General features: G+C 37.1%; 1 protein-coding gene across 2 annotated transcripts in view; it reads left to right on the forward strand.

Annotated features, from left to right (window-relative positions):
• LOC139961986 (uncharacterized) overlaps positions 1-13,203 on the forward strand; it is a 103,163-nt gene that overhangs the window by 25,233 nt on the left and 64,727 nt on the right. Inside the window, exon 1 of one of the 2 annotated variants that reach the window (XM_071961754.1) lies at positions 9,206-9,226. The exons of the other annotated variant lie outside the window; for it this stretch is intronic. The gene's annotated coding sequence lies outside the window, so the exon portion shown is untranslated. Of the gene's footprint in view, positions 1-9,205; positions 9,227-13,203 lie in introns of those variants that run through there. 2 annotated transcript variants of the gene reach the window in all.

Raw genomic sequence — 13,203 nt, forward strand, 5'->3', positions numbered from 1 at the left:
AATTGGAACGCCCTTTCCAAACTAAACGTCGAAATTTTTTCCGTAGTAACAGATACGTCCAGGCGTATTAAGCTGTCATATTGTTTCTTTAAAAGTGTTAGACTATATAGAAACCTATGTTTTTTCATATTTCTTCTCTTCCTGTACAATTTAGTTAATTGCCACATTTTTCTTTTTTTTAATTTAGCTCCTATACCTTCTCGAGGATGCCAAGAGTATAATAAATCGGAAACCGTAAATCACTTGAAACTGAAACTCTCACTCTGAAAGCAAAAAGTGTTGAAAATCAAGCATCAATTATATTGAAATCCAAGATGCACTTGGTGTTAAAGTTTTTTATATTCAAAACTGTTTATAAAAGTTTGGATCGAACAATTTATTCGCCGATAATCTATATTGATCCATTATCTGCTCATTAATACTAACAACTGGTGTGAATAAATTTGGATAATTTTGATTAATTAATTAATTAATGAACTTGGTATTTAAAAAAAACGATATTATTGATGATCAAAATATGTACAGATTTCCTACGAAATATGAATCGGTTTTAACATTTAAGTATGAATCAAAACGAGTTTGGAAGATGTTATTGATATTATTTCCATTATGGAGGAATAAATTGTCAAAGGTACCTCCGACCGTCTAATAAAAATCACCTCACGTTTCCCAAGAGCGCTTATCGATATATTCTTCGACATAATCAGACACGGGTCGCCAGAAATTCGTGATAAAACGTGACATAGGTCGCTGCCGGGCAATTTCTGACTGTTTTTACTGTCGACGTATTTCTGAGGCCCTTTGGAATCTATTATGATATTTGAATTTGAGAAAGAAAACGACCTGGAATAGTGAGAAAAGGGTAGTCAAACTATTTTTCTTAAGTTTTCCAGAACAGAGATCCAGTTATATAAAAAATAACCGATATCTATAGTTTATATAATCAAAGTATATAATATTGTGTATATAAGTCTGTAGACTAGCTAAAGTCGATAGCAAACGTTTCGCCCATATTCGGAAAACCAGTTGTTACAAATCTGTGGTATCTCGAGGGCCCCTTAGAGACACCTTACAGTGTAGTCATAACAAATATTCCTTTGAGTTTGGGGGGGGGGGGGAAGGAGCAGTTCGGATTATTTTAAGGAACAAAAGTTTTTTTGTAGGATTTTACTACTGCACGATAATTTTACTTTATAGTGATAATACGAGCATTGAAGCTAGGATGATTTTGTAAAGTTTCGCCGACCGGACCAACCCCCACCCCCCCCCTCCCACCACAAACTCTAGTTGGGACAATGATAGCAAAATCGAACCAAATGTACTGCAATGAAAATGATAACATCTCCAACGCGACATCTCCCTTCCCCACCCCCTCCCTTCCCGACCCCTCCCTCCCCCACCCCCTTCCTTCCCGACCCCTCTCTTTCACACCCATTCCCTTCCCCACCCCCTCCTTTAACTAAAATATGTGTTAAGCTGTTAACGGTCCATTTTTTTAAGGGTTGAAATCAATGAACTTTCACTGATTCAATAATAAAGAAAAGTTATAAATTTAGACCACGAGCAAATTCTAGTGGAACACGTGACCAGATTTTTTTATTAATTTAATCAAGGAGTGAAAAGGGGTAATTTCATATTTATTTTAAAATTTTCAGATCAATATGACCATCTGTCTATCTCTGCTCTAAATTAAGTTATCCAATTGGAAAGTATTGACGTCTTGTGTCTATGGATACCTTTTTCGATGAATCTGCTTGCATCATATAATAGGGGATGAGAAAATTGTCCCAACTCGTACTAGTTTTGTGTGAAAAGTTAATGTTCGTAGTATTTAAGTTTGATTGGTCGAAGACTGCAGGCTGCAGGGATTGAGTGGGGGGAGGGGTCTAGGTGGCGGGAAACTCTCATTTTCTCCAACTTATCGTTTCGAAGATCGTTGGTCGGCGAAAATTGGGAACGTAGAAAAGATGTTTGCGATTCAGAGTGCCGAAAAGATTTGTGACTTTAGAACAAGATTCTCTCTATTTCCATCTCTCCCCTCTGCCGCCTCCTTCCCTTCTCTCATCCTCTCCTCCTCTCCTCTCCTCCTCCCCTCCCTCCTTCCTCTTCTCCCTTTTGCCTCTCCTCCAAACCAAACAAAATATACTTCTCGAGGAAGCTATGGCAGTGAAGGTATATAAAACCGACGGTGATACTAGAACGTATATACGCATTTACAGTCTGTTTATTTGGTCAACTTTTATTCCAAGTTGAAGCTCATACCGAATATCACTTAATAAAGGCGAATGCAGGCCTGGCGAGGTGGGGTGGGGGTCGATGAAGGTAGCAGCCACGGGAGTCCTGGGTTAAAAAATAATACTGGTCAGGGGTAATATGGGACGCGGAACAACGTATTCTCATTTCAGATTATACTTAATAAAATTATGTACCCTGTAAAAAGGTTTGGTACTGCACGACGGCACGGCCAAATGTTCAACATAATCGATGATTCTTGTAACAGCAATAGGTTGGTGATATTCCTCTATGTCGTCCAGAAGTCCACATTTCACTTCACTGCCACCCTTCTGCCCCATCCACTACCCCCTCATTATCACTGCCCCCCTTCCCTAACTGGCGTTATGCGTTATTATCCATAGCGTAAAGTATTCATGTAACACGCTTTTATATGGAAAAGAAACTGTGTGTGAAATTTCCATGTGTTTTGGTCTCGTAGAATTCAGAAGTATTACATCGGTACAAAATCGGTCACGTGAGTTTTAAATTTTGTTTATTATACGCTGAGAACTCTTGTCATTTGGCCTGCGGGAGTAAATTTTTATGACTAAGGCAGGTCGATGTTTTAACTAAGGTTGATTTGTGACAAATTTGTCAGTAAAAATGTGTCTAAATGGCTTGGAGTAGAAAGTATTTAGCGGGTATAGCCAGCCAAGATATACGTAGCTCGGGCTAATAACACAAAATGAGAGCTAATATGTCGGTTACGTGCCAAGGTGATCGGATGCTATGACGTCATCAGTGCCCTGAAGTCAGGGATGGGAGGAGGAAGATAGATAACAAAACATGTAATATAATTTACGCTAGAAAGATTGAACCGGGATTTAAAAAAAAAAATCATTTCTTTTCTGTGCTCCTTGAAAGATGTTGTATCAAATTGTTAGATCTATCTCTTAATTAAGTAACAAAGACCTTTGGAACTTGCAAATAATAAGCAATTAAGTCTCCTTTTGTCGTATCTTTGAGATGATTGCATGGAATGTAGAGACCCGTTTTGGTCTCATATACAGTGGCGGAGCGTCCATACAGTCAGGGGGGGGCGGATGTCCCCCCTGACGGACTCAAATGGACTACTGGCGCCCTTTTCAGCTTTTTACTACTTTTTACTTATTCGCGAATATTGACTTTTTTATTGCTCTCATATCTACCTATTGACATTTGTCACATTTTGTTGGTGTAATTTTCTGACAAAATGCTCTAACGGCTATTTATTCTTCGTTTATCTGCAAATTAGCAATGCCCGGAAAGGGTCATTTCCTGCGATCTAGGGAGCATCTCTACTCAAAAAAATTCTGTACGCTCCGCGCCAACCTGTGGTGGCGCTCCGCTAAGATAGTGTCGAAAGCGCCCCTACAGACCATTCTCGCCCCCTCTGACCAATACCCCTAGCTCCGCCACTGCTCATATACAGGTACAGAACGACCACTTTCGGTTTAAAACGGAAACGGGGAAAGCAAATGGTTCCAACATATCGAAACTCGATATAGTCCTAAAGGGATGTAGTGGGTGGGAGGTAGAGGGGATCATATATGGACGCAGCCGTCGTTCATAAGATCCCATCATACATGCTAGGGACCCACACATATACAGAATTTGGACAATTTGTAGGAAGGTTAATATAGGTTATGTCTATTGGTATGTTGTACTCAATCCAAAGGGCTACAACACTTAAGGCTGTACCAACTCCGTGAAAGAGAAGTATATACATTATATATAGTCATAATATAAAACAAAAAAACTGACGCATTTTCCATATATGTCATATTGAAATATCCGAAGTAGGACTTGCGCCCCAAGGACTATATACAAATTCCTCAATTTTTACATGGTCTAATGTTTCTTTGCTTCTTCGGAACAAATTGATAAGTGCAGTGCTAAAACCTCGCGGACGGCAGAACATCTTGCCCTCTACCCCCACCTGTGGTATAAGTGTTCGAGATGTGATAACACTGTCTCTTAGCGCATAAAACGTAACCAAAAGATAGTGAAGACTAGAAAAGTTCATTTCATTTCTTTAAAATGCATTGTAGGAAACAGAAAGTTATCCAAGTTTAGAGGCGAATGTGCATGGTAATCACATTTGAATTACACATCTTGTTTTGAATTGGAGCCATCACTCAGGTATAATTTCGGAATGATATAAGCTTGAAATGAGATCTGGGCCTGCATGTAAACATATATGATGCACATGAGATTTCTATACGTTAATGTAGAAATCTCGACCTGTAACCTTATATATAGCAGGCTAAAAATATCAACATGAGTGAACGTTCCATTACCCTAAAGAACGGTCTCTTTCACCAAGGTATATTTCTTTCTACTTTGACGTTTTTCTGGGCGAAAATGATGTATTGTCTTCTTGATCCACCCTTTTTTAGCCGTCTTGTTTTATATTTTCTGTTCTCCTTTTTCTTTTCTCTCTTTCAATCTTCCCTGTGTTACTTAATACGTCACGAGTCCCTTAAATTTCTTGTATATAGTCTGTCTGCAATATGAGATTCAAACATCGTATATATAGTGAGGACTGGAGGTACAAAATACTATCGATAAAGGCCTACTATAGTGTTTTTATGAGATAAAACATATAAGAATAGCTTACATATTAGAACTGAAAGACTTACCGGTAGTATAAGATAGGATTGAAGAGAAAAGCTCGGTATGATAACCAACAAATCATGTTGAAAGGATTTTGGGATTTTCTCTACATGTGCTATAGGCTATAGCACATGTATAGGCCTATAGCCTATAGTATAGGCTATGTATGAAACTAATGCGATTAATCGATGTAATAATCCAACCGAAACCGTCGACTTCACGCTCTTCGTGGTACACCCGGTTCGGAAACGAACGGTTTGTGAACTCTCTAATAACCTATTACGATTTTTACTGACCCCGTGATACTAACAAGGACTTTACGTACCAAACTTCGACAGCTTATGCAGAGTTCAAGGAGAATTAATTGTGTATTGGCCTCGCCTTACGGCAAGAGTACGTCGTTTGGCTTTTATTAAGTTTACGCGTGACAGAAACGCAAAACGCTGCACCATGATTCTTTGTTGATAGAGGGATTATTTAGTCAGTCCAGTCCTAACCATTACACTGACAGTGACACGTTAGCCTAATATAACATTGACCATAAAACCGTTACAGTTGACCATATACATTCAGCTTAGGCTCCTTATACTATCGCAATATATCATCGCATATATGCGTAGTCCTTAGATGAATTTAAACGAGCTTGGTCAAATGGATAAACTTCTTCTGCTTCTGTTTGTCTGTAACGTTAAAACGAAAAGGTGGTAACAGTTTGGTTGTAAAATCCAATTACGTCAAGCATTAGAAGCTAAAAGCACTTAGGGGTAATAAACCAGAAGCTTCTCCAATTTATTTTCATTCTTTACAAAAACTTATGAAACAGCTGTATATTTAAGGCCGAGAGTATTTTAATCATTCTTGGATGGTAATGTCATGGATCTAATTCAAGGACATATATTTTCCACGAAAACACTTACACCTGTAATTTTGCAAAAAAGTCAAGACAGAATAGCTGTAAGAGAAAAACATGGTACAAATAAATATATATATATTATGTTCGATGCGGGTGACGGCGCCTGCGGTGGAATTACGACCTTCCTTACCGGTTTCGAACTTTTGGACATACAATCAGCGTCCGTTGCCTAGTGGTTAGGGTGTTCGCGTATAAAGCAGGAGGCCCGGGTTCGAGTCCCGGTGGAGGCTGGAAGTATTTTCACTGTTCTTGATTTTCCAACTCGTTGCGATTTCGGTTATATATATATATATATATATATGCCTATATATATATATATGCCTATATATATGTATATATGCCTAAATATATATATATATATATATGTGTGTGTGTGTGTGTGTGTAAATGTCTTACTTTATTGCATTTAACAATCTACCTTAAATTGATCTCAAGATGTTTCAAATGATAACTCAAACACTCTGCTCATCGCTACAGTCTTATCGAATGATCAAATATTTAGAGCACGCAATTACAGGGGCGTGTAAGAGGAGCAATAGGCGAAAAAATATAAATTTTTTATCTCTCCGCTTAATTCTTTATAGAGTTTGTTTTGGAAGTAAATATATACATTTCTCAGGTATGTGACCCCCCCCACCTACCCTCTCCCCTATATCAATGTGTGAGGTGAGTATATAAGATCTTAACGCTACGGTAGTTTATTGCAGCCATAATGTCCATAATGCAAACTATTAATCGTTTTAATTTCTATGAATAACTTTCGTGAAGAAACAAGCTATTGGTTTTCTATCTCTCTTTCTCTTTTGGCAATAACTCGAATATCCTCCTATAACCACGCACTGCACCAATGCCATACAGTACGTTACCAATATGCCTATAACTCAAGTTTATGTTACCCTGTTCATTGCATTCAATGCATATTAACTTTACATCGCTGCGCATGCGTCTAAAGAATAATTACTGTCCTGGCCGTGTCTCATTTATAATCAGAATTTTAACATCATTATTTGACTTATAAGGGTTACAACTTAATTTATCAAAATTGATCGAAAGCGGAAATTAATGACATGTTTACAAGCGAGGTTCCCATAGATCGGCTTGTATACTATCCATTTCCATGACTCCTGCTCTATTGTACCGGTTTACATATAAAGTATACAGAACACCTATATAGTTGGAATATGTTCGTATAGGTTACCCTCTTCTGACTGTTGTCTTGTTATCTTACTACTTTTCACTTACCGATGATACGCCTTTAGAGAAAATTCACTTCATAAACACAGAGTCACAATGACATGTCATACTGTCCGACTTTGACAACACATAAATGCAGCCTGTATATCCCACAGTCTATATCTTACTAAGATGTAGTAATATACAATATAAAACAATATACAATATACCACATATAACCTACACTATGTATCCCACACCCGAATTGTCCCAGAACGAGTTACAACGGGGACAGATCTGTATATATACTAGTGAAATAACTTGCCAAGATTTACTGAACACTATAGTCTAGTATTGTTTCAAAACGTTCTCAAACAGTGTTCCATACTAACACCTTTACGCGGATCATAACAGGACACACGCGTGTCTAGTATTTAACAGAAATACCGCATTCCACACAGTGTACAGCCTATACCCAACAGTGACCTCTTCCAAGAAAACAGTGGGATGTCCCCCATACGACATATACAATGGTGATGATTCTTATATTTTTGAATAATTTGTCTGCTAGCATATATACACTTTATCAGCGACGTATATCCTGATGAAGTATACTGCCATGTCCTACTATCTGGATGGTAGATCTATGTCTAAATTACCATTCGCCTTTTACCAATAGACATTATTTAATATATATATATACAAGGGCGTAGGAACGCCAGCCCCCCCCCCCAGTGAAAAATGTGGAGGGGCGGAAGTATCATTCCGCCTCCCCCGCTTCGCAAGTCAGAAAACCCCTTTTTCATTTCCAAATGAGAAAAAAATCTCATTTGGAGCACCAAATTGCATCTAAGGCCAGGTGAAAATGCAAAATTATATACAAAATGGAGTGGGTGGGTTGAAGTGTGCTATATTGCACCAAATTGCATCTGAGGCCACCTGGAAATGCAAACAAATTCCCAGGCCGGCCATCAGTCTTCAGCCCCCCCCCCCCACTCAAAAGTACCTTCCTACGCCACTGTTTATATATATATATATATATATATATATAGACAATGTAGACACATGTCCCAATATAGACTACAACGTTGACAGTTAGAAGTGAAGTAACATCCACTTGATCATGGCCAGCTTAATGATCTGTTCAAAATGCCTTACAGAAGCGCTCAACTCTATGCTCTTCTTTGAATTGTCATTCCGGTCAATATGTGCTCACAGTTTACAACACCAAATATTCCAAGCTTCCCTCAACAATATTTTGTACCTCATCGTGGTTTCTCTGAAATCCACTATTCCCTATATCTCACGTCAGTATATGGAACCACTGAAAATAACTATTAAAGATTATTTTTTGATGGATCTATTACAGCTTTTGTGTTATCTTATTCTTTTTTCTTTCTTTTTAAATATTCCTCCATATCGTTTTTTTGTGTGTGTGTGCTCATCTTTGGAAGCTATGCTAGAAACAAGACATAGGCATTATTCAAACAAGCAATCCATAATTGGGCAAGAGTTTGATGTCGCTCTCTCACGACTGCCTGTAAATAACTAAACCCCCAAAACCCGTGACTCGCATATCAAAAGAAATTCAAATATTGTGGAGATTTAAATAAGTAAACTACTTATTGCTTAAGTGAAAAGCCCCCTTTAGCTAGAGGCCTCGTGAGAGGGAACCCTGCCTGTTTTCGATTCTTATTTATTGAAGATGGTTACACTTTCGGTTTACTTATTCAAATGTCGGCGGGATTCGCCCGAAAGCAAGACTAAACAGAGTTGCTTTCCCATAGGAAATCACGAAAATAATTCGCCATCGTCAGATAAGCTTTAAGTTTCTTTTTAAGTCAGACCTTGAAGTGGTAGCATTTGCCAAATCAATGGGGACATTTTACCACTAGAGGGTTTTTCTCTCTGAACGTCACAAGCAATTTGACTCCACTCTATACGCAATACTAGTGAATTTCTTTTAGCTTTGCAATGCCTTCCAAAGAGCGTGGGTCTGTTTTTAAGAAAAGAGGTTGGTCTGACAAACTCTCTTATGACAAGGTCGAAAAACGCACACCATATATACTGAAAGTAAAACTAAAGAAAAACTGGGCAAGGTATAATAGATAAACTTACTTTTTTTTAGGAAGATAAGGGTGTCGAAATTAATCGAAAATATTTATTTCCCTTGATAAAGGAAATGATTTAAAATAATTGCCTAGCGGGAAGAACATATTTTTGGTATACATTGACCGTTGATCGAAGTTCTTTCCATTGGGTCTAACGAAGGTAAAACATTTTGTGCATTGTTTCTAAGCCTTGTGATAAAACTTACCTATAAAGTCAAAGGTCTTATTTTAAGCCATGCTTTGTAAGTATGAATTTGGCCAAAAGTTTCTACGAGGAAATTGTACGTCTAGCATGACTGCTTGGTCGTCGATCTTATCATACACGATATAAAGAGACTGTTTTAAAACTCATCTATTCCGAGATCGGTTATTTTAATTTTCGCATCGATGGTGGTGTTGATTTGTTTCGATGTTCGACATCAATAAATGCTGGTGGGTTGAGAACGGTATTTTTTTATAATCTTTTATTAAAAAATATTCGCCGGTTCGGGAATAGGCATCTTCGCCTGGCTGGAGTCATTCACCGCTCAACATTTAATAAAATGAGAATTAACCTTAACTCCACACGGAAGGCCTGAGGTTTTTCCAATTACTTTGTAATAATGTACGGTAGGCTAGTCTAATGAATGTCGTTAAGAAAGGGATTCACTTACAATGGGCGACGGTTCGAAGTGAGAGAAAGATGCAGCTTATGAAGGATGAGAAGAAAAAAATGAGCTATAAAACTGGTAAAATGATTATAAAGCTATGTTTGAGAAGGATATTAGGCTGCTAAAACTCTCGCATCACGAGAGTCCTTGTGACATTCCAACGAATTAAGCGGGAAAAACCATGGAAACCGGATCCGAGTGTCGTGTCTTCGAATGGTTTTGAGCATACGTCTTTTTCTGGTGTACAAACGTTGCTACACCAGGGAATAAAAATGATACAGAAGATATGAATGTATATTCTTGACACGAGTGACCTGTTTAAGACCAATTTCTACATTCAGATGAGGTTTGCGTGGATTAAATGTTTGTTTAGAATTTCTACTTCGCTATAGCGAGACCTCTTCAGATTTGAATTTTAAGTAATACTCTGCATCTCGACTATTCAATCCCCCCCTTCCCTAACGTGAACGATTTTCAGTATTTCCCAAATTACAAAAAGCTTTTAAATTCATAAAGTGCAAATAATACTTTTCACAATGGCAGTATACATGTGGCAAGTGGAAAACCGAGTAGACTAGTATTGTGTTTTTAAAATATAGGTTGGATTAACTGAGAAAAGAAAACTTCCGCCTCTGCGATTAGGAAAACCTAACCTCTATTTCGTCGATCTTCCTGTCAGTTTAAATCGTGTTTATTTTGGTTTTATCGATTAAACCTCGTAGCTATATATACTCACGAAAAGTCACGCAGACAGAGAAGACAGTAACTTCTTGCAACATCCTATATCCTATACGAATTACTGCTCCCGAAGAAAAGGTCTTTTCCCTCGGCGACAAGTTCACCTTTTCCAGTAAGACCCATTAACTATAAGAAAGTAGGCCGGATTTGATAACAACTGTTCGTGATAGAAATAAAAAAAGAAATCTTCTTCCGCCATCTTGTCAGTGCCTCTAGGGTTTTTAGTTCTATAGTATCGGTATATTATTTCTAGATTGAGACGTTAAAAACGCCTTTAGCCATCCTCACTTTCTTTTTGTTCCATGAGAACAAAATAATATGAAAAAGGATCTTTTACATATTTGATGTCATCGAATTTCCAGACGGAATGGCTTATTTAAGACATAAAACGTTAAATGAATTACCGTTTTTTCGCGCAAACTGTGTGTCCTGTATGTAACAGATTGTATCATTGTGACGTCCTACAATAATGTATAGCCTATATCTTATAGAGTATATATCTTACAGAGTATATATATATATATATAGATATATATATATACATAAATATATATATATATATATATATATATATAGCCTATATATATATATATATATTTATGTATATATATATATATACATACATAGTCTGTGTGTGTGTTTCCTTATTGAAGAAGTATACCTGAAACCCATCCTTTTTTCTGTCTTTAGACAAAGAGTAAAATCCTGGGAGACATCCCGAAAATCAAACGAGCAGACAGGAAGATTGTTTTTTAAGTTTTACTGTATTTCCATCGGTCGAATTACAAGTAATGGTGTTTGAGGTGAATTTGCTCTGGGGAGGTTTGAGGTACCTTTTTTCACGTAGTTCGTTGTACGGAGTTCCATGTGAAAGGACATCCGGAACTATTTTACAGCAACTCTCCTCCCGTTTCATTCTTTGGCAGTGTATCAATTGGATATGTATGTGTTCAATGTATATGTTGAGTAGGTCTTAGTGTATTGTGGATGTAGATATCGATTTGACTGTAGGTATCGATGTAGATATCGATTTGACTGTAGATATGAATGTAGATATAGTATTAGTTGTGGATGTAGATGTGGATGTAGATTTGATGTAGACATATACATGTAGATAAAGATGTGGAAGGAGATATACATGTGGATGTATAGATGTAGATGTACATGAAGATATACGCGTGCGTGTAGATGTACACGTAGGTGTGAGTCTAGATTGTAGGTTTATTTTGCAATTCATCCACACAGATATAACAAACCTTTTAACTTTCATATCGCAAATGAACACATTATGTAAATTAGATATGGCTACTGACGTAACAGGTAAACGTTACATGCAATTTGGAATTCACGAGCAATATATATTGTTGCTTAGTGTAGTAGTATATATAACATATGCCTTCCTAATTGTTATAAATTTGAATCTATACGATGACTTGCAAACAGTACTTGACAGCAAACTATTTGTCAACTACATATATTTTACGAAACTTACACATTATGCGACCCACTTCATATTATGTACTGACGTCACAGTTACTTTGATCTCCCGTATATATTGTATCATGAGCATTCATTCGTGCTGATGCTGAGAACTAGCCACTTACCTCCCCTGTCGTCTCGGTTCTTTAAGGACGCTCTCATTAACGAAATCGTCAAGCTCCTTTCACTATCTTGAACATTGTCATCGTTCCGTCCTTCAAGTTTGTTTCAACGATGACGTCATAAACACGTGTCTGTTACACGAAGCGGCTGATTAAAGTGACATCGTTAAGAGTCTTGTCGGTACGAAACTTTTTTTGGAACAATAAAATTTGGTGACAGCTGAAAGTCTCGAAGACGGTACATAATCCACGAGTGAATCTTTCAAGTAAAAGTGTTACTTGAAATCTTCATGAAGTGTTTAAAGCCTTGTCCTTCTAAAATGTCTGTCGCCAACTCATTCTGTGACGCAGATTCTAATAGGACACTGCTATCTTTAAAGGAAAAAATATTTCGTTTGCTATTCATTAGATACAGTTAGAAGGGTTTGTCGTTTATGAGCATGTTAAGTTTCGCGTATTCGTCACCTTATCTAAAGTAAGTACTTCATAGTGATTGTGAGAGTTTACAACAAACTTGTAAGAACAAAGTTAGATTTCATGGGGTGTTATGTGGAAACAAGGGTTAGAATGCTTGTGTGTAAAATCAATCTCAAGTGAATCACGTTTTCTGTGTAACGAACCTTCCGTGCTTCCGTGTGATATTTGAAAGACACAAATAAAACCAAGTGCTTTTCTAATTTGCATAACCTTTTTTCAACATTTGGTAGCATAATACTCGGTTAGGTTAGAAATTTGAATACTGTACAAGAAATGACGAAAGGATAAGTTTATGAGTTATAAAACAATTAAATAAGGGATGAACGACCATATTGAAAGGAGAACATATACTACAAATAATACGTAAGAATAGTTAACACGTAACGAGAAAATTATTTGATTAACTTTTCTGATAAATTATATTACCTGTTTAGCTGTTTGCTGCCATTTTGTCACTTACAAAATCAAAATTTATCTTTATTTCAGTCACTTTTAGTCATACTGGAAGAACAATGCATGTTGCTACCATAACTATTTAGCGTATTTGTTTAAGGAAACATAGTAAAAAATATGCCTTGATATTTCTCCTTCATTTTTATAGAATGACGATAGGCATAAAAACTAGGTTTGATAATTTTTTAACCGTTAAAAACCACTGTAATCAGTCATGG

The sequence above is a fragment of the Apostichopus japonicus genome, chromosome 20, assembly GCF_037975245.1.
Source record: "Apostichopus japonicus isolate 1M-3 chromosome 20, ASM3797524v1, whole genome shotgun sequence".
Taxonomy (NCBI): domain Eukaryota; kingdom Metazoa; phylum Echinodermata; class Holothuroidea; order Aspidochirotida; family Stichopodidae; genus Apostichopus; species Apostichopus japonicus.